The following is a 21,855-nucleotide window of genomic DNA, read 5'->3' on the forward strand; positions in this document are numbered from 1 at the left end:
CCACACGTCCTTACCTTTGAGGAGTCTTTGAGCAACCTGGTTTAGGGGGAGGTGTCCTGCCCATGGCAGTGGGGTTGGAACTGGACGAGCTTTAAGGTCCCTTCCAACTCAAACCTCTCTGTGATTCATTTAAAGAAGTCTCCATTCATATGAAGGAAACAACCCTTTGGGTTTCTGACAGCCTCCCACAGGGCCTGGGCTCCAGCCTCCAGCATGACAGAGCCAGGGCACCCAAACGCAGCTCCTTTCCCCTCTTCCCTTTCCCAAGTGCCCCAGCAGCTTGCCCATAAGGATGCTGTGCACCAGGACAGCAGTGCCTGTTGTGTCAGCCCTGCACAGCCTGTGAATGCAGGGGAACAGCAGGACCCACAGGTAGAGGTGTCCTGCCAAAGAGTGCTCCCATGGGACGCTGGTGCTTCTTCGGGGTCCCTCATCCCTCTCTCCTGCATCCCTCGGTGGCAGGATGTAGGATACCCTGGAAAACCAGCTGCCTGATGTGCTTTGCTCATCACATCCTTGGCAAATGCTCAGATCAAGGCAGTGCTGAGATCACTGATATAAAACCCAAGTAGAGAATGAGAACAAACACTGACCGTACAGCAGCAATCCCCGCGGCATCCCTGCGGTACCCAGGCCACAGGGAAATGGGTCTCGCAGGGATGCTGCAGGCTGTGCTGGCACCTTCTGGGACTTGGCAATGGGGAAAAGGGCAAGATGCTCATTGCAAATGTCATGGAGGGACATACAAAGGAGCAAGTATCGCAGGGAGGTGCTGCGGAGCTTTAACACGTTTCAGAGCTGTCACCTTCATCCTTGCCACAGCCCTGGTTCAGCATCCGCTGCGTCATGTCTGCAAGCAAGAGCCACTGCTCTCCAAAACATGCTTGTGAAAGGGCATAGGTCGGCAGGGAGAGTATTTCAAATGCTCTCTCTGCTTTAAAACGCTGCAGGAGAACACCAGGGGATGGAGCAGAGCTGCACAATGAGAGGAGGCGGCTGCTGCTTGGAGCCGTCCCCACGCACCCCCAGCTCCAGCACGGGCAGGGGCTCCTAAAAGCCTTCTGCCTCCATGCACACTGTGCTCCTATCCCGCTCTGCCAGGCCTCCAGGAATGTGCTGTAGTCACTGCCTCAAAGCTATTTATTTTCCCTGTGTGGGGGGTCAAAAGATTCCGTGCCACAAAGCTTGGCTCTAGAGATCACTTTAAATTAATCAATTAGGAAAAATGAGCTGTGTGATGTAAAACGTCCTTGCTCCACACAAGTCTTTTGAACTATTAGTTCTCTTGAGGAGATTAATTATGAGCATACAGAGCTAATGCCCCTTTAATGGAATCAGTGATTCAGTTTTAAGGAGTCCCGGGTACTGAGCACGCTGGCATTAGATATTCATTGTGTAAGTTCCAGATCAAACAAGAGAGGATAAAGCTGATCAAGGAAGGGCTCTTTATTCTCAGAGAGCTGTGCTACATGTGCTGATCTGATGCAAGCTGCAGGCTGGGAGATGCTTTAATTGTCTCCACTGGATGTGGTTCCAGAAACGGGCTTTTAACCTGCAGTAAAAAGGGTTATTTACAAAGTGCATACATTTGCATCTCAACTAACCCTCTTTGGCTGGAGGAAACTTGGAGATGAGCACTTGGCTCCTCATTGCTGCTGGGTTGCAGGCAAATTCCTCCCTAGGTGCTGCACAGCTTTCTCTGCCTTCTCATTCTGACTTGGAGTCATCCATTTCTCGTGTTTGCACTCTTAGGTGCCCATTTTTAGGCAGCAAAGGCCTGAGATCACACAGCTCCCACCAGCCTCCTCAGCATTCGGGGCCATTAGGGATGTGGTGCGCAGATGTTCCAAAATTGAAGTGCCAAGAGCGAATCCACTTCTTCAGCAGTAAACTGCAAAGGGAGAGTTGAAGGAAACAATCCCTGAAATAATTCTGGTAGAGAAAAAGAGGAGCTTTCCCTCTAAGACACTTTGAGAAAGGCATCCTTTGGGCAAAAAGGCTTTATTAGCTGGGGTGGTGATGTGACGGGGAAAGAAACACCATTAGCTTGGGAATGAGGTTAAAGTATCACCTTTCTTGAATGGATTCAACCCCAAAAAAGCTAGTTTGCAGCCTGGCCCAAACCACAGGCTTCCTGGTGAGTCAGTACAGGCCAGTCTACTCGGAATTACCAGTTATGGATCTTCGCTGGTAGCACAGCTTTCTCTATATGGCAGCCAGATCCCTCTCCAGTGTTATTCTATTTCTCTGGTAGAAACAAAACATTTGCTAAACTGAAGAACATTCATTAGCACGCGATGGAAATGACCCAGTATTTTGGTTTCCCACTTGCCTAATTAGTTTTCACAGATTAACAAGTAGAACAGCTGAACAATCAATTGGACGTATTAATCAGGCCTATTTTGGAAGCTTTAAATAGAGAATATGTTTCGTCTCTTCTTTCATTTGGGATATAATGGCTCGTAAATGGACACACACAACATAAATTACATCCTTTAACAAGATGAGAGGAGAAAATGGTGAAATCTAAATAAGGAAAGCTGGAGCATTTGTTGGCAGCTCACTGGGCTCCAGCCTCTCAAGCTCATGAGCAAGGGACGCAGAGCCTCAGCCTCATCCTGTGGCTCAGCACAAGCATCACCCTGACTCCATCCTCTCCCTTTGGACCCACAAAAGGGCTTACAGATGGACCGATCCAAGAGCTGGATTGGATGGACCTTGGATGGACCATCCAAGAGTTTCACTTCCCTCTCAGGGAATGCAACAAGTGGTAGGGAAAAGACCCAGCAAGTGAACAAGAGAGAGCCACTGGGATGGGAGGTTTGGATAACCATGTCAGGAACCTGGTGGAACCAGCAGGAGATACCTCAAGGAATGAATCTCCATGGGAGGATCCCAGCCAGATCTGCTCCCACCTCCTCTCCTGGAAGCGGGGGAATAGGCGAGCATGGCTTATGTTTCACTGGTGCATTTCTTAGAACAACCAACAGTATCCTGGCCAGGTTTGTTGGTGCTGCAGGCGGGGAGGAGCTTTGGGATAGCTGTGACACCAGCAGGGTTTCCTCTCAGTGGCCGAATGGGCGAGCAGGATTGGCCTCATGGTCACTGCCTGGCTCAGCTACACTAAGGAGGGAGGTCCCTGACTTAGGTGGGAGGGAGAAGAAGCAGAGTATGACTGGAGAGTGGCAACCAAAACAGCAAGGTCAGCTGGGAGAGATCTTTTGTAGCTGGAAACCTCTTCTATGTGATCCTGAACGTTGTAGCTTACTAGTACCTGAGCGGTGATGCTCTCTGTAGGTGTGAGGCAGACGTACAGGTACATTTGATACATTATTCCTATTTGCAAAGGTTCAATAAAAAAAATGTGTGGGTTGTTGCAAATTATTTCTACCGTCGTTCTTGCAATGAAGTTAACAGCTGACTGCATTCAGATGCATCAGTTGTATAAATTCATACGGCATTTTCATGTTTCAATCTAGTTATGTATTTCTAGTTGACCAAACATGTTCAAATTACCATTAACTGCAATTCTATCACTTGGTTCATTGAGCAGAAAGGCAATATCTACAGTTTAACCATTGCAGAACTGTAGCTGGAGGGAGAGGAGGAGAGGAAGGAGGGAGAGGAGCGCAGTTGGGTGCGTGGTGGTGCATGGTGAATGTGCCATCACCTTCTGGGCTCACAGGGGCTGTGCTGCCTTGTATCAGTGATTTGAATCCCTATGATAGCCAGCTCGTCCTCAATTCCAGCCCCTCAAGGAGGTTTCATCCCACTATCCATGGTCAGGCAGGGGAGATCCCCGAGCAGCAGCTGCATCCCTGCCCTTCTGCACCCACAGGAGCTGCTGCCTGGCAGCCTCTCAGCTCCTGCTTTGCTCCAAGGACTGAGACTGCTCACATCTCCTCTGGCCTTCAGTGCTGGAAACAATCACCTCCTCTCACAGGCTGAAGCCCCAGGCTCTGGGGCTGTGGCAGAGAAGGGCTCTGGCTGTGCTGGTTTCAATCTCCCCTTTCTCAGGCAAAGAAGTGGATGGAAATGAATGTTAAGCATCTCAGTGTGTAGCGCATTTGAGATGTGCCTGAATCCTGCTTCAAGGAAAGTAAGACATGGTCTGAAGTCATGAATGACACAGAAATTACCTTAAAAATTCACCTGATTTTAATGAATGTGATGCAGAAGAGGTTCTTTGCGCCTGCAGTTTTGCACTCCCTTCCCAGGTCTGCAGGAGAAGCTCACCTCTGCTGCATTCCATTTTTCACTCCAAAGAGCATTTTTGGGACAAATTATTAGTCAAAATTCTCTTTTAATTGATAGTGCAAGTTGATGACAGCCAGAAGCCTGGCTGAGACTCCCCCAGTGTAAAATAAACCCCATTCCTGCCCCATGAGGATGCTGAATGTGTTTCAAATCAGTGGCAGGGTCTAGGAGGACCCCAGGACACAGGTCTGGCACCTGCAGCAGGAGATGGGAGGGATTCCTGGTCACTGGGGGAGATGCAGGGGGATGTGTGGATGGGGATGTTGATGGCAGTGAAGACAACAGTGAAGGTAAATAATGGCAGATCAGACTGACTCTGTGTTTCTGATCCCTACTGAAAGACTTTGCTGTAGAGAACAGCAATCAGGGAACAGGCAGCAGTAACCAGCCACGATCCAGGGCAGGCAGGACACTGGAAGCACTGGGAGAGGGCATGGAGCAGGCAAGTTAGAGCTGTTAAGTCTGTGGAGTCAAGCCAGCCCCATGGCTACTTCTACTACTTCCAGGTAGTAGTACTACTACTCACTATTAGTATTAGCCCCATGGCTACTACTACTACTTCTTCCAGGTAGTTTGGAAGAGCGATGTAGCTCCAGGTGAGCTGGAAAGCTTTCTAGCACCTTGCTGAGGCTTTGCAATGTAAAATGCATTCATCAGAAAGCATTTCACCTTGATAACACTCTCTTGTATGTTTTCTGGCAACTGGCTAAGATACATCATTGTAGTTATTCTGGGATGTTAGTTTAATACAGGCTTTTCTCTCCTTTGAGATATCCTCCCAAGAGACTGCTGCCTTTCATTGCAGGGACCATAATCAGATTCTTCATGTATTAGTAATTACCTAGGAAGAAGCTATAAATATAATGAACATGCCAATGCCTCCTAAAGGTATCACCAGTTACTTAGAGAAATTAATTACCTGTGAAAATCAGATCAAATAAATAATGTTCTCCTGGAATATCCGCTGTAATCCATCATTTCAGGGAGGACCACTAGATCATCTGCTTTCACCTCATTTGTAACATGGGCCATCAGACTTCACCCGCCTGTGTGTCTGCAGAGCTGGGTCTCTGGAGCTGTTGGTGCTTGGGTTGAGCTCCTCTTCCAGCCGTGGAGAGCACACCTTTCCCTTTGGCATAGCATACATGTAACATGAACGTTTCCCCTAGTGCCCCTTCCACCCAAGAGAACTGATGGGAAAAGCGACTTGGTGGATGGTGTTGGCTGTGGGTTTTAATCCTAGGTGTCACCTTTCAAGACAGGGAAAAGAGGACTCAGCTGCTTTCATCCTAATTGCTGTCTGGTCTCTGTTGCAACTTGACATCTTCATTTAATTTTGTTTGCAGTATACAAGTAGAGGAGAATGATAATGTAATATAGCGATGATCATTCCTGAGACAGTCACTTATTCAAAATATTACTCCTATTTAATCAGTGCAGTCGAGTGATTTATTGACTTGCATAACCAATCTTGCCTGGCATTTCACTGTAATTAAAACGACGACATTCCCAGAGTCCATCTGCACATAATAAATTGTAGAAAGCCATGTCAGGGCAACGTTGATCCCAATGAGTCGCATGTGTGACACTCGAGTCCCTCTGAGCTGGGGCTCAGCCTCTTTGTGCTGGGGAGGGGAGATGCTCAGGCAGGAATTGGAGCTCCAGGAGTACTGGGAGGCTGCAGGAACAAACCCGGACACTTTGGTTGTGTCCAGCTGAGCACAGAAGGTGCATTTAGGGCTTTTCCCATGCGTGTTCTGGGGGATAAGGCTAGGGTTTTATCAAATGGAGTTGCCCAACGCCTTCTCGATTTATGGAGTGGGATCAGCGATAGGACAAGGGGAGATGGGTTTAAACTCAAACAGGGGAAGGTCAGGATGTATGATAGATATAAGAAGATAGAAGGAGGAAGTTCTTTACTGTGAGGGTGGCGAGGAGCTGGCACAGGGTGCCCAGAGAAGCAGTAAATGCTCCATCCCTGGCAGTGTTCAAGGCCAGGTTGGACAGAGCCTTGGGTGCCATGGTCTAGGGTGAGGCACTGGATGATCTTAAGGTCCTTTCCAACCCAAACCATTCTATGATGCTATGAAACCCATCAGCCACTCGCTTCATTCCAGGCTTGGCAGGAGTCAGTGAATCCTCAGAGGCAGGAGGTGACAGCGACACAAGTGTTTGGAATAGGATGAGTAAATCTCATTCCCTTGGCTGAGCTGTAAGGATGTGAAGGTCCCACTCTACCCCCTGTTCCCCTTCCCCATCGATGCCTGCTGAAGCTCTCCCTATGACTCCCTGGGACTCATCGCATCCCATCATCCTGGACCCACTGATCATTTCACTTCTGTCAGCAGAGGGTTTGTGAAAATCAGTTTCTTTTTCTTGAGTCAAGATCCAACAACCAAAACTCAGAAGCATCCTCAAGAAGAATGTGGTGGAAGACGTCAGCTTGTCGTCGAGAAAAGAACAACTGTCAAAACCCACTGAAGAGTGTTGGCTGAAAACTGCAGAGGGAGAATCCAGTCCAAAAGAGTCGCTTTTGGGTGTTGTCAGCCTTTTTGGGTTTTGACAGAAATTCTAAATATTGTGAAGGGGACAGCTTCCAGGAATTTCTCCTTTCTGCAGCACTGTTTTCTGGGAATTCTGACCCAGAATTCCCCACCATTGCCTGGACCACGAGAGCCACACAGGAGATGATCCTTCATGGTTTCACTGGAGCTTGGCTGCTCCTCACCACCCAGGTGCTGTCCCAGGGCCAGCCCAGGTTAGCTGAGCTATCAGGGGTCTTCAATCCTGCTTCCCTTCCTGGTTTTCTATTGGTGTGATGTTTTCCCCCCAGTGTTGGTTTTCAAGCATCATAGAAGAACCAAGACCTGCCTCTGGTTTTGGTCTGAGTCACTCTTAGCTTAGCACTGCCAATGTTAGTGCTGTACAGAGCATTCATTAGCATTCATTAGCATAAACTGAGACACAAACGAGCTTACCAATGGTGTCAGTGTGGAAGGGAACAAGCTGGGCAGTTCATGGTTTCAGCTCAGCCCATGGGGCACGGCAGCTGCTGTGGAAGGATGCTCAGAGCTGCTACCCAGCATCAGCCATGGCCGGCACCTCACTCCCAGCCAGGGAGGAGAGGTCCAGGGGAGATAAATGGGTTTCTGCTGCAGAAATGGGAAGCAAAGAGCAGCCGCCTGCAGTGAAACCAGCAGCCGGAGGCAGTCGGCTCAGAAAGGTGAGGCAGGGAAAGGGCTGCAGGGCAGAGAAAATCAGCTGGATGACACTCGACTCTCACCCGAGGCTCTTATCCGTGCGTTGAAGTGTTGTGATGCTATTAAAATGCTAGAAAAGGACTTAACACTCTCCCCTGCCTTTGCTGCTTCACGCTGGGTTTGTTGAGCTGGAGTGGTGTGAGACCAGAGAGTTCTGTGATCTCCACAGCCATCAGACACCAACCCCGTACGATTGATTGCGCAGCCCCAGAGGAGGGGTGTCCCACGGCCAAACAGCAGTGCTGCCCTTGGGAGGAGTCCCTGGACCTGCTTTCAGCTCCTTGCTGTTCACCAGTACATTGAAAAGCTGCCCCAGGACACAGGGTTTTATTGCCCAAACGGCTCTGTGGTTTCAGGCCGCTCTGGCTGGGATGCTCCTGCTGCTCCTGTCAGCTCTCTGCTCTGCTCTGCTCTGACAGCATCGCTGTCTCCTCTTGCACATGAGCCCTGCGCTGCTGTCGCTCACAAACCATCTTCCTTTGGCACTTTTTCAAGCCAATATTTTCCTTAGCAGCTTCCTCCTGCTCAGAGATAGAGACTTGGGTGTTTGCTTTTGCCTTTAGGTTCAGTGTCCGTTGTTCTTCGAGGGAAGGGAAGGGGGATGAAGAATCCGGGGGCTTTGGCCACCCCTCCAAATGATTGCAGGGGAAATGAATTTGTTTCTCTGGATGCATGGGAACGGGATCAGAACCAAAGCGTTTGGCTGCTTACCCCTGGGTTAAGTCAGCGTAACTGACAGCAAACCCATGATCCCCATGGATCATAGGGATGGGGCGACCCATCCCAGCCAGGTGGATACGCAGCAGATCCAGGTCTGGCTGCAGACAGGAGGTGCAGGTCGGCTCAGGGTCTGGCAGCCCACGGAGGCCCTCTGAGGCTTGGGGGGCTTGGTAAACCAGAGTGATTTATAGCTTCTGGGTCTGATTTTCATTGCTACTGAAGGCTGTGGTGCCGCTCCAGTGGTGGGATAACCCAGTGGAAGCCACACTCGGAAACATCTGGCTCTTCCATTTTTAAATCAAAGCCGTAGCTTTGAAAGAGCTTGAAGGGGAGGAAAAGGTGTCAAACCCCAGCGGCTGACCTGCAGTGTGTGCCTGTGACAGGAGCAGCACACATGTGTCCGTGCCAGAGCACAGGAGCAGCACAAATGCCACGTGTGCATGGGAGAGAAAGCACAAAGGCGTGAGAGCAGGAAGAAATCACAACCAGTGCTCCATTGCCTCCGTGTACCCCCATGAGCCAGCCAAGAGTGCTGCTGCCGTGGGTGCCTTCGCAGCCCAGGGTCAGAGGAAGGTGTCACTAAAAGCCTGTCACCAGCCTTGCTGCTCTTAGAGCAGCTCTCAGAGCTGTCGCAGCAAGGGCATCGCGTCGAGATGGGAGCGGACTGGGGGCAGATCCGGTGCCACCACAGCTGAGCTGGACCCTGTGCCACGCACATGCTGCCCCAGAGCAGGCACTGATCCGCATGGTCCTGCCCTGCATGAGGCATCCAGGGGCGTCCTGGCTGTCCCCAGCCCCATTGATGCGGCAGCCACTGGAAGAGGTGGCTTCCAGCAGCGGTTAGTAACAGATAACTGCAAAGCAATCTGTCACCTCTTTCATTTCGCACGCTCCCCTCCCCAGGGTTCATGTTCTGTGTGTGCTGGATGCGCACAATCACCTCAGCAGACCCTATCAAAGTGCCTTCAGCAGGAACACCGGTGGTCCAAGCACAGGCCATGCGAGGATTGCCATGTCCTGACTGGGTGCCACCGGGCAGCTCCAGGGAATGTCCCGTTTCGTGTCAGTTTTACACGCTGGCCGGTGAGCCGCAGGGTCAGGAAGCAAAGCTCAGCTCCTTCCAGGCATTTTGCCGATGCTCCGAGCTACTGCCCTGTGGCTAACGCACCTCCTGCTTCTTGGGAGCACTGAATGGGGCTGTATGAGCGCTCAGTGGGTGAATAATAGCTGTTAATCTGTGCCGTGCAGCATGACCGCGTTGGTGCTGTGAACACCAGCACGGGCTGCATGGCATGAACAGATCCGGCAGGAAAACAGAGTGGAAAGGGCTAAGCATCAAGAGGCGAAGTTATTCCTGTCTGGAGTTACCCCCTGCTGAGGAAATAGCCCTGGCTCTTTGTTAACGGGCAGCAAGCGTTTAACGGGCCAGGAGCGAGCAGTGGGCTCGGGGGGTGGTCCAGGCACCAGAGCCCCTTCCCCAGCCCGGCGCCCTCGGGCAGAGCCAGCGGCCGCAGCACCCGCCTCCCTCCGCTCGCAGGATGCGATTGCCACCTACAGTCCCTGCTCCCGCAGCTCCGCTCGCAGCGGGGAGCTCCCCGAGGCTCCGGCTGGCTCCGGATGCGCTCTCTTGTGCTCTTGGCCGCGGGCTTTCCTGCAGCGGTTCATAGAAGCAAGGGGGAACGGCTTTAACCTGCCAGAGGGGAGACTGAGATGAGCTCTTAGGCAGAAGCTCTTCCCTGGGAGGGTGCTGAGGCGCTGGCACAGGGTGCCCAGAGAAGCTGTGGCTGCCCCATCCCTGGCAGTGCTCAAGGCCAGGTTGGACACAGGGCTTGGAGCAAGCTGCTCCAGTGGAAGGGGTCCCTGCCCGTGGGAGGGGTTGGAGCTGGAGGAGCTTTAAGGTCCCTTCCAACCCAAACCAATCTGGGATTCTATGTCAGCTGAGGACTTCTCTGGGTGCTGCAGATGCACAAACACGGAGCCTCTCCACATCGTATGAGTGGCTGCTCTGCTCTCACCTCCCACCTCTCTCTTGGTGCCTGGAAAGGCATCGACCAGGAGAGCTGGAGGCAGTTGGTTTAATGGGCCCTGACCCCGAGCAGTTCACAAATATTCCAGGGTATCAGAGACGCAGATCAGCAGCCAATTTCTGATTCAGGCCATACAAAACCAAATGAAGGCTGTGCCAAAGTGGAAGTTACCCTCACACAGGGGAGGGAAGGTACGTGGATCTCTGCTGCTCCCAGTCCACATTGCCCTGCAGTCAGGCCCTCAGCACGTGGTGTAGAGTTTGGCTTAGTTAATGTTTAATCTTTCATTTTAGGCTGTAAAAGAAACTGAGGTCCATGTGCTGGGTTTTGGTGTTGTGAGCACCTCAGTGCTGTGCTGCGAGGGGCTCATTTGCTCCATCCCAGTAGGTGTTGGGGAGGACTGTTCGGGTCTCAGCCCTGGGGTGATGCTGATGCTTTGCCCAGTCCCCATGGATGGAGCAGGGTGTTTTCCTCCTGGTGCATCCTTCACTCCTGCATGAGATGTATGCAGTGCCTGGTGCTCCTTCTCCAGCCTATTTACACTGCTTAGACAATACAGCCCTGTCCCCATCTGTGAGGACAAATCAGCAGCCTAATCCTAAGGATCTTTTTTGCCTGGCGATGCTTATCTAAATCTCAGTTTTAATGTCTTTACCAGCTGCTCCAGCTGCTGCCCTTTGCAGGGTTTTTTTTTTGCATGTGACTGGAGAAAAAGTATCTGTCTAATTTTCTCCAATGTCAAACAGCCTTTTAGCTGGAGACAGTGTTTTATGTGTTCTGTGATATGAAGGGAGCTCTGCCAGCCTGGTGGTGTCTTCTTTTCCTTGGGATTTATTGACTTCAGTGAAGTCCTCCACTAATCTTCTCCTCTCACACCCTCTTCCTTTCCCTAAGAACCACTAAGCTCCTGAGTCTCCTGTATCATGTCCATTATGGGCAGAGCTCTTCACTGGCTTATACCCTGCTCAATCCTATTGAAGCGCAGGGCAGGGCTGTGCATCCGAATCAGCACATGGTTTTTGCCTTGAATAGCCTGTTTTATGCATGCTCTGAGGAAGAGAGCCAGCCTTACCAAAGACTAAAATCCTTCCAAAAGGGATTTGAAGTATTTCAGATAAATCTTACTAATGGCAAATCTAGCTATTCACTCCCAGCTCTTCATAGATAGGATTCGACCCTTTATTATGTTAATGGAAGCATTCAGCTGATGCTGCTCACAATCCCTCTCCATTTCCCCTGTTGTCTGCCATCCCCAGCCCCTGAGCTGCAGGTCCCCATCCTGCTGTGGCTGCCCCATCCCTGGTAGTGTTCAAGGCCGGGTTGCATGGGGCCTGGGGCAAGCTGCTCTAGTGGAAGGTGTCCCTGCCTATGGCAGGGGTTGGAGCGGGATGAGCTTCAAGGTCCCTTCCAACCCAAACCAGACAGTGGTTCTATGAGAAACGAGCCCATTTCTATGGGGCGCAGTGGATGCTCACTGGTTTCCTTTACCCTGGGGTCTCTCTTCCAGCTGCAGGTGGGTTTCTGGGCCCCCAGCACCCTGTGATTTCTCGAGTGCTCCTCCACAGCTCTGTTGGCACACACAGGGCTGTACCCGGAGCGTGTGTGCCGACACCAGCCTCAGCCTTGACAACAGGAGCAAATGACTCTGGGTGCGTGTGTTTCTGCTCTGCATTTCAAGTCAGCGCTGTTGTGCAGACAGAGTGATATCCCTGGGATCCAAGCGAGGAGATGAGCAAATAATTACATCAGGGCCTTGCTAAAGAAGGAAAAGCGGGAGTCGAAGAAGCCTCAGCAAACGTTCTGGAGAAATGTGTGTTTTGGCATTCCTGCCTCCCGCCTGTCTGGGGCTTGTCAGCAGCTGACAAGCAGTAAATGACATGGGCAGACGCTGGCAGCTGCTGGTGGGAGCACCAGTCTGGTTCTTCCTCTGTCACTCAGCTCCACCAGCCCAAATGCAAGGTGCAAAGCAAGAATCTCCAAGCTGCTCCCTTCCTTCCTTCCCTGCTGCTGCGGTGGGAAGCCCAGGGGAGCGCAGGGCCAGCAGTTACCCCATCACCCTGTGGAGGCAGCGCTCAGTGCGTGCTTCACCCAGGGGATGCTCCGGGAGCTGTGCATCCTCACCCGGCTTCATCCTCCAGCTTAGCAAAGCTTGACGTTGCTCACAGGCTTCTTGGGGGCACTTTGGGGTACCAAAACGTTGCTGTTCCCGAGGGTGTTTCTGCCTCTTTCCGTGGGCAGCGCATTCCCACTTTCGCTGTGCACATCAGGGGTAGACGCTGCTCCAGAAGCACGGATGCAGGTGCTTGTGGGATCAGATCTGAACCCTGAATGAGCTCCCATGAAAAGCAGCTGTACGAGGCTCAGCAGCCAGGGCCGTGTTGCAGGTAAACCCCTCAGAGCTGGCCTGAGACCTTGCAATGGCAGCCCCAGCCCTTCACCCCGGCTCGCTCAGGAGCAGGGTTGCCTTCCCTGATTGCTAATTTAGATTTTCCTGCCATCCCACACGCTGGAAATAAAATTACAGACTTATTCACTCTTTCTGTACAACTGATGTGCTGATTACCTGTCAATCACGGAATCGCATTAACATCTGACAGTGTGTGCATAACAATTACCTCCATCAAATTAAGGAAACCTTTCACACGCGGAGACAGAGAGAGGGAGGAAATTCAATCAGCATAATTAGTTCAATCAGAAAAGAGCTGCTTCGCATGGAGAAGGGGAAGAACTACAGAAGCAGCAGGGTGGGGGACAGGTATCTCTCAGGGCTGAGAGGTCGGCTCAGGCAGGCTTAACGTCCCACGGGCTGGAATCCCAGCCAGGCTCCCCATTTCCTCCCCACCAGAGCTCTTCTTCTGCTTGTCCCCATAATCCTGGGTGAGCTCCTTCCCGGAGGCTCTCCCACCCTGGCTCTCCCACCCTGGCTTTCCCACCCACCCAGGAGGAGGTGGGTTTCCATCACCCCTCCGGTGGTTCTTTCCCCCCTGTATCCTAAAACAGCAGCCAGAGGAGCAGATGCATGGGGATGTCAGGATGCGGAGGCTGCCTTGGCTTCGTGGGACTGGAGTGGGATGAGCGGCAAGGAGGTGGTGTGCTCTCCTGGGAGGATTTATTTCATGTTCCCTGTGGAGGGGAGGGGGATTATTAGTGCTAATTGCTAACAGCAAAAACAAGAGAGGGGGAAGAGCTCAATTAGCAATGATACAAATGATGCTGAGCAATGGTGAGCATGCTCCTAGGCTTGCCTCGCTGCACAAGCTGAGCTGGGGGTATACGGGGGGCTAGGGCTGGGCAGAGCATCGCTGCCTTCCTCCCTGGTGTTCAAAGCAAATCCTATTGGCATTGCTGTGCTGCAGGAAGGACAGAGCAGAGGGGCTGGAGTGCTGGATTTATCCTTTCTTCCATCTCCCTCCATTAAACCCAGTGACTAAAGGCAGCAGGTCAGAGGATGAACTTGAAGTGGTTTGATCCGGCAATCTGAGGAACATAATCCAACTGGAAGGAAAAGGGATGTGGAACTGGATGATCTTAAGGTCCTTTCTAACCCTAAGTGTTCTATGACTCTGTGTCTCCTCCGCACCACCAGCAAAAGCCACCTGCATGACAAAGGGAGCTGGTGCAGGCGCATGAGACAGGCACATGTGCCAAGAGACTGCTCAGGTCTTGTTAGTGGTTCTGGAATGAAATGGAAGTTGAAAGGCAAAAGTGCTCCTGCCACTGAGGCTGCAGCTCTGGTGGTTTTACTCCAGCATCAGCTATGAAGGTTTTACCCAGAAGATGCCCTTCTTATGGGCAGATCCCTTTGAGCATCAGCATTCCACATGTGCTGTTGGGGCCAGTTGTTCTCAGAGCACACTGGGCTTTGTATGGGATTTATTGTGTCTGAGCTCACTGCGCTCTCCTGCTGCTTTAGGAATACTCCAGTGCTGGAGGGGAGGTTTAAAGCAGTTGAGGCTGGGACAGGGTTTCCCACATTGGAGACGTGTTTGAGGCACAGAGGAGATATTAAAGGATGAGGTTGAGGGTCTCAGTGTGGGCACAAGCAGAGTGGGGCTCAGAGCTGGGGGGTAACATGGTCCTGGCAAGTCCTCGCTGTGAGCACTTGCAATAAAAGGGATTAAAGGTTAAAAACCTCGGAGTTAAAAACCCGGAGGACAAGAGCAGAGGTGGCTGGAGAGCACCTGGGATTCGTGGTTTCTAAGAACAGAGTGAACCAAGCATCTCTAGGAAGGATGGAGCAGAGCTGCTCTTGCCTGAGGCAGGCAAGTGGCCCCTTGCAGTGTGTTTTCCTGTGGCTCTGTGCTTGTTGTGAGTTTTCACATCCCAGCTCCACTCTAGGATGAGGCCCCGCTTTGCAGAGCTGTGCAGAAGACTGGAGGGACCCAGTCCCTGTCCACCAGCCTTCATAAACAGCAGATCAATACAAGAGAGCAGGAGCTCACAGCAGGATGAACAGGGACGGGCATAGGTAGCCACAGCCGTGCCCGTGCCTGTTCTCTCTGGTTGCAGGTGGGTGATACAGAGTCAGGTTAATTTTCTTTTCCCAAAATATGGTCTAGAAATGAATAAGCAAGTAAATAAACCAGTCCTCTCTCAGCAGTCTTCCTGCCATCTGCTTACCATTACCAGCTGGCATCCTCCCATTAGTTTATATCTCCCTTTCGTTCCAGAAGATCCAAAGCATCCTGCAAATGTTTGGCTCTCACTTGCACCTGCATATGGCCAGAATAACTCAGAGCTGACTTTGTCCTTTAAAAAGCTGATGTTAAGGGCTATTTAGCTATGCACTGGACTGCAGGCATCCCACGCAGCAGCTGCCCAGTGGTCCCAGGTAGGTGGTGAGTGCCAGGCTGCCGTGGGGACCTGCCCTCAGCCCCTATCCCACCACCCTGGTCTCAAGCAGGGCTGCATTGCAGAGATTCACCTTCCAAGACAAACAACTTCTCCCCCGCTGGGCACAAGCAGGATGGAGTGGAAGGCTTTTCCCCACAAGCTGCACGAGTTTATCTATGGCCAGAGTCAGGCAAGGAGGAGCCGAGTGAGGAATTAGAGACAAATTGTGAACAGATGTCAGGCAGAATAATAAGAAATGTATGGAAGGCCCACCAGGATAGATTGATGAGGCAAAGAAAGCACAGGGCTTGCTCGAGGAACAGCTGCTGTCCTGGAGGGAAAGGAGCAGGGAGGAGGAAGAAGCCTGTATGGGATCAGCAGCATCAACAGAGAAACTTCTGCTCCATGAGTTGTCCTCCCTCAGGGCCGGCGCTCGCAGGCTCGCCTGCTGCTCGGCTCTGGTTGCACAGCAACATCGCATTAGGATGCATGATTTAAGCATCTTGGCTCCCGTGCTTCCACTTACTTATCCTGCAAATTGGGGAGATGGAGACAAGCTTCTCTCTCCTTCCTCTTCCTTATGGATACAGGCCGAGAGGGAGGAGGGCTCCCCACAGCTCGTAAAAGGGGCAGGAATTCCTTGCGTAGGGATAAAATCAGAGATTTCATAGACTCATTGAACAGTTTGGATTGGAAGGGATCTTCAAAGCTCACCCAGTCCAACCCCCTGCAATGAGCAGGGACATCTTCAAGTAGACCAGGTTGCTCAGAACTTGGGTTCTCCTGTTCTCTTGGACGTGGGTGAAGCTTCTAGCAGCTTCTCACAGAAGCCACCCCTGTACCCCCCCCAGTACCAGTTGCCACACAGACCCAGTACAGCACCCATAGGAAAACAAGCACTCTTAGGAAGAACCACGCCAACAAGGCAAAAAGGAAATGCTCCCAGCCTGAGTAATCCTCCAAGAGCTGTCACGGGAGGTAAATGTCACCCAGCCTTGATGGTCGTCTTCAGATGTGAGCTCATTCTTTTTCTGGCTGGTAAATGGAGGAGTTGCTGGTATTTTCCTCGGTGACATTAAAGGGTGGATGGCTCCGCAGTGTAATGGGGTCGTGACAGGGCTCGTGCTCTTTTGCCAGGGGAAGGAGAGGGAGGACAAATCTTCCCATCTGCGGTGGAAGCAAGCAGGTGAGCAGAGCTGGCTGGTGGTGCAGAGCTGACAGGAGAAGGATGGGATTGGGTCTGACTGATTCTTAGAGAGCAGGTAAAAGGCTGAGCTGCCTATGAGCGGCTGCTGTCCCTCCTGGTTAGGAGAAGCCGTGTTCAGCACCAATCCTTGCTCCTCAGACCGAGCTCTGTAGGGCTTGCTCTAACTCCCCCTCCTCTCTTGCCCTTAAGCCCTGCTGAAAAGCCAGAGGGCAGCTGCAGGGCTGGATCATCCCATGGGATTGAGCTGCTGCAGCGCTGTGGGACCCTGGCAGCGCTTTGAGGTGCGTGGGGACATCCCTGGAAGATGCCATTTGGTTGCAGGTCGTGGAATTGTGCCCACGTTGTTTCATGTGTGGTGCTGGTATCTGAACCACAGAATCACAGAGTGGGCTGGGGTGGAAGGGAGCCCAAATCTCACCCCATTCCACCCCCTGCCCCAGGCACGGACACCTTCCACTAGACCAGGTTGCTCCAAGCCCCACGAAGAGGCAGGAAGATCCTAAAGGGAAATTATCCGGTGTCTTGGCAAAGCTGGGTCTCTGTATCTCACTGTATGACCTGAGTGTGCGTCCTCATCTGGCTGCCCTGGTGTCCCACCCCTGCTTTAAACACGCAGTATTTTTTCTAGGGAATGCTTCTTCAAAGTGATAATATTGATATTTAAAAGTGTTTCTTTTTAAAGGTATCTTTAAGCAGAATTAAGCTTTTGCTGTGATTCATTCCCACTTGACAATCAAGCAAACACACATAGGCAGGGGTATTTCTGCATATATATATACATGCACACATAGACACATACATATCTGTTCAAAATTGGAAAGCAGTCAGTTCTGAGATGTATTTACCGCTGCATTGCACAAGTGTAATGGCTGGGTTGGTAATTGCCACACTAATAACACCCTTTGTCAAAGAGACCTGCAGGCGAAAGGGAAAGGGAAGCCTAAAAAAGATTCAAATGGCAATAAATACATGGCCTAGCATGTTTTAAAACCAGCATCTAAATGGAAAGTGAGCTGACACAGAGAGGAACTGGATTTCCCATCGTATTCCCTATTCCAGCAGTTCTAAAAACTCCATTATGTTTTATCAGTAGGGACTTTTCCAGCCACAAGCACCTCACACACACACTTGTGCTTGCATCTTTAGTCCCTTAGTCATGGAATCATAGTCAGCCAGGTTGGAAAAGACCTTTAAGGTTATCAGGTCCAGCTGCTCCCCAGCACTGCCAAGGCCACCGCTGAACCATGTCACTGATGCCCTTGTCTACACCAGGGATGGTGGCTCCACCACTGCCCTGGGAAGGGCTCGGGGCCCGTTTTTGGCCCAAAGCTGGATGTTGTTTTCACTGCTGTGGGTAACGGGTGGGATGGGACCTGCCCTTATGAAGGGACCTTCCCAGGGTGGACAAGGGCAGGTCGGAGCCCATGGGAAGCACTGAGATCCCAGCGTGATTTACCGTAAGGGCTGGGGCTGCTGCACTGGGGCTGTGCATTGCAGCAGGTAAGAGGAGAAGGGACCCCCTCTACCCCCTCATCACCACTAATGGGTTAATTAAGGTGTCCCCATCAAGCAGAGCAGGACAAGGCATCCATCTGCTGCCTGCAAGGTCGTGCCCTGCAGACCTAGGACTGCGATTCACTGAGAGAGCAGGCGGAACCTACCAGAACATAGGTAATTTGATTAGAAATTAATTGGCCTAAACCAGAGCCTTGAAAATCGAACAGATTTGCTGCTGATAAAACTAAAATTAGCAACTGAATTGATTAGCCCGTGCCAGCAAAGGAACCAAAATGTCAGAGGCACCAGCTGCACATTTGCATTTGGTACTTAACAAAGTTCTTACCAAAGCGAGTGAGAGATGTTTGACATTTCCATGATTTCTGCAATTCTAATGTATCTTTTATTGATATAATTACAAAATGCAAGGGAATAATGAAGTGAGAAATGACAGGAGGGAGTTTGGCCATTCCAGCTCCTAGGTTCCTGCTCTACCATTGCTTGGAGTGATTAACGTTGGGCTGTTCCTGCTTCGCCTTCCTCTGGGATGGGGCTGGTTCTTTGTGAGCGCTTGGGGAAGGAGAAGCATTGCATTATCCATCCCTAAATCCATACGGCAGAGAAAAGATGATTAAACATTACTCTTCATATTTCCTTCTTTCCCTTTTGCTTTCCAGCACAGAACTGAGGGAAGCAAGGACACTTTGGGTGTCCAGTGGCCAGGTTGGACACAGGGGTTTGGAACAAGCTGCTCTAGTGGAAGTTGTCCCTGCCCATGGCAGGGGCTGGAGCTGGATGAGCTTTAAGGTCCCTTCCAACCCAAACCAGGCTGGGATTCCATGATTTTCTGTGTTCAATCTGGCTCTTTCCACAGGGAGGAGGATTTTGCACATAAAGCCTTGTCCTGTAATGGATATAGGGACAGTTTCCTGCTGCGCACGCACATCCCTGTGTGTGTCTGGATGACATGGGTGTTACTGTGTACACGTCCTATTCACATACGTGTGCATGAGCCCTCTTGTGCATAGGTGAGTTTGCTGGTAAGAGCATCTACGTGCAGCAGCGAGAATCAAGCAGGCAAAGGGAAGAAGGACCCGTGTCCCTGGGGCCCGTGTTTTAAGCAGGCAGAGTGAATAAATCACTTGATTCCCAGGCTCAGTTTCATATGCTGGGCATGTGTCATTTTTATGCTTCTCGTGTTGAAAAAAGGGATAGTTGTGGAGTGCAAAGCCCGGGTGAAGTTTTAATTGGGAGCAGTTACTCTGAAACGTTTTTGTCTGTAATTTCTGTTACCTTGGGGACTTATTACTGGGGGAGAATCCTCTCAGGTTTATGCAAAGGTTTCTGCCATAGTCTGTTGGGATATTTTAATTTTAGTTGCACAATAGGATACTGGGAATAAATAATTGTAAAGATTCTACATAAAACAATGGGAAATTATTAAAACTTTCACTAAAGGGTGAAAGTTTTGGGTTTTTTTTTATTTTAAACAAGTGCTTCAAAAGTTATCTTTCCATCCTCAAATCCAGGGGCATTTCCCGTGTGAAACCGTGATGGTGCTGGTGCACAGCAGAACTGCAGTGATTTGCTTCCCATCTATCCCTCCAGGATAATGTTATTCAACCTGTCATTGTGGCTGCCCCATCCCTGGCAGGGCTCAAGGCCAGGTTGGACACAGGGGCTTGGAGCAAGGTGCTCTAGTGGAAGATGTCTCTGCCTATGGGGAACTGGATGAGCTTTAAGGTCCCTTCCAACCCAAACTGTTCTATGGTTCAATGTCAAATGAAAAGCTCCCTTCTTATAGTGAAGGGGAGCCTATGAATTCTGCACCCTGCATCTGAAAATACAAAGGACAGCTTAAAATTCCCATCTCAAAAACCCCATCCCTCCTGCTTCATAAATATTAATTGCAAGTATGTGGTAACGAGAGAGAGACAAGGAGCCTCTGGCTCTTGTCTGTGATTGTTTGACTAATATTAGCAACAATTTCAATGTGAAGGTTATTATTTGATATGACACTAAATTAGAAGGTTCACACTTATTAAAGATTGGCTTATTGAGGGTAGGGGAGATCTGATTCTGCAGGTCAGAACTGTTCTCAACAGCTCTGTTGATTTAACTGCACACTGGCACGTGATTCACTGAGGTGCTGTCTGGGTGAGGCCCCTGGGGACAGCATGGGAAAAACCTCTGTGTCCCTCTGCTGCAGGAGCTGAATTGCCTCTAAACCTTCAAATTGAGAACTGAAAATGGGAAAACTATGGAATTCTGCCTCATCCCAGCGTTGTTTCACCAGGGTATAGGGGGTCTGTGTGGCAAAGCCTTCTGCAGCATCACGGATGAGCTGCATCCCCCATCACCTGAGGGAAGGAGGGGGTCCTGGTCCCATGCTTCCTAACCAGAGGGTCCCTGTGGCAGCAACAGTCAAAACACCAGGTCTGGTGTCTGTGTAGGAACCTGGACAGCAGTGTAGATGGAAGCTGGGAGCAGAGCACGGGAATCAGTAGTCATGTTTATGATGCAGGCGGAGCTGGATTCCATCCTATAGTACATGAATGGGGTATCACTTTTACACAGTGGTATCCCAGGCTGTGGGAAACGAGAGGCTTTATTTCTTTTTCATGCTAATAAGTAAATCAGCTGCTGGTTGCAAGGCTTGTTCAGGTGACAAGAGGCTGATGGCTTCCTGCAAAGTTACACCAACTGCTGTGCAAGGCGCCAGTCCCAAAATGTGCCTGAGACTGAGCACAGGGCTTTAACCGTTGGGAATAGACTTACTAAGGAATAAGCAAATGATAACCAGGGGAACCTCAGCCCAGCATCTTTCCCTGGACTCCGAGGTCCTGCTTGCATCCACCTGCAATCATCCTGAGCCAGAAACAACCCTGAGCAGCACCGACCATTTGAAGTCTGGGCTATAATGCTTCTAAAATTACCAAACCCCACTGTACTTAGGAAATAGCCTTTATCAGAAGCTACTTTTATTACCATGGAAACAGAAAGATAACAGGGAAAAGTCCGGTTGCATCTCTCAGCTGAAGGAGGCAGATCTCTGTTATCCTTAGGTACAAGGTGGCAGCGATCACTGCTGGCCCTGGGTAAGACTGCATGAGAGGAGGAGGTTTGTGTACACATACATGGATGTATGGAAATATATATAAATGTATATTAGACATTAGGCAGAAGCCGTTCCCTGGGAGGGTGCTGAGGCGCTGGCACAGGGTGCCCAGAGAAGTTGTGGCTGCCCCATCCCTGGCAGTGTTCAAGGCCAGGTTGGACACAGGGGCTTGGAGCAAGCTGCTCCAGTGGAAGGGGTCCCTGCCTGTGGCAGGGGTTGGAGCTGGAGGAGCTTTAAGGTCCCTTCAACACAAACCAGTCTGGGATCCTATATGGGAACCTCAGAGAAAATACAGTTTTGTATAGAACTGCCTGAACTATTTGTGGTCAATCCCTAAATCCCAGTTTTCCTGACTTGTAGATGATATAAGACTGAGTCAAGAAAACAAATAGAGCAGAAACCCCAGCCGAGCACAGAGGAAGAGGAGAAAGGGATGTTTTCTTAAAGGAATGGGGGAAACCTGTGGGTCCGGCTGTCCTGGCACGGCTGCAGGATGCAGGAGCAGAATGTGATGGAGGTTTGGTGCCCCAGCAGCACTGAGATCTGTGCTTGGAGGGGCTCTGGCCAGCGGTCACTCACCCGCTTCAGGCAGAGGGAAGCAACTGGCAGCTGAATATCAAATGTGACTCATTTTCTCCTGCGTGCTCCCCATAAATCTTGTGCTCTGACAGATGCTTTTATTCCTGCCGCTTGTTCCTTCTTGCTCGACATTAAATCTTTATCTCATCAGCACTTGACTGAATTTGTAGAAGCAAAAGAGAAAAGGGGAGCTTGGGCATGAATTAGCAGTTTGAGATCAGAAAAGAGTTCATAGAAATCCCTGATGTCCCCATCCTTCAAAATGTCTTAATGCAAAGACACCAGTATGACCCATTGCTTGCTGACTGTCTCATCCATCCATCCCTGCTCTGGAGCCCTGGCTTTCCACTGCCCCTC

Source organism: Pezoporus wallicus, unplaced genomic scaffold (genome assembly GCF_028554395.1).
Source record: "Pezoporus wallicus isolate ANWC-B61680 ecotype Strahan unplaced genomic scaffold, APGP_CSIRO_Pwel_v1 contig_8232, whole genome shotgun sequence".
In the NCBI taxonomy this organism is placed as follows: Eukaryota; Metazoa; Chordata; class Aves; order Psittaciformes; family Psittacidae; genus Pezoporus; species Pezoporus wallicus.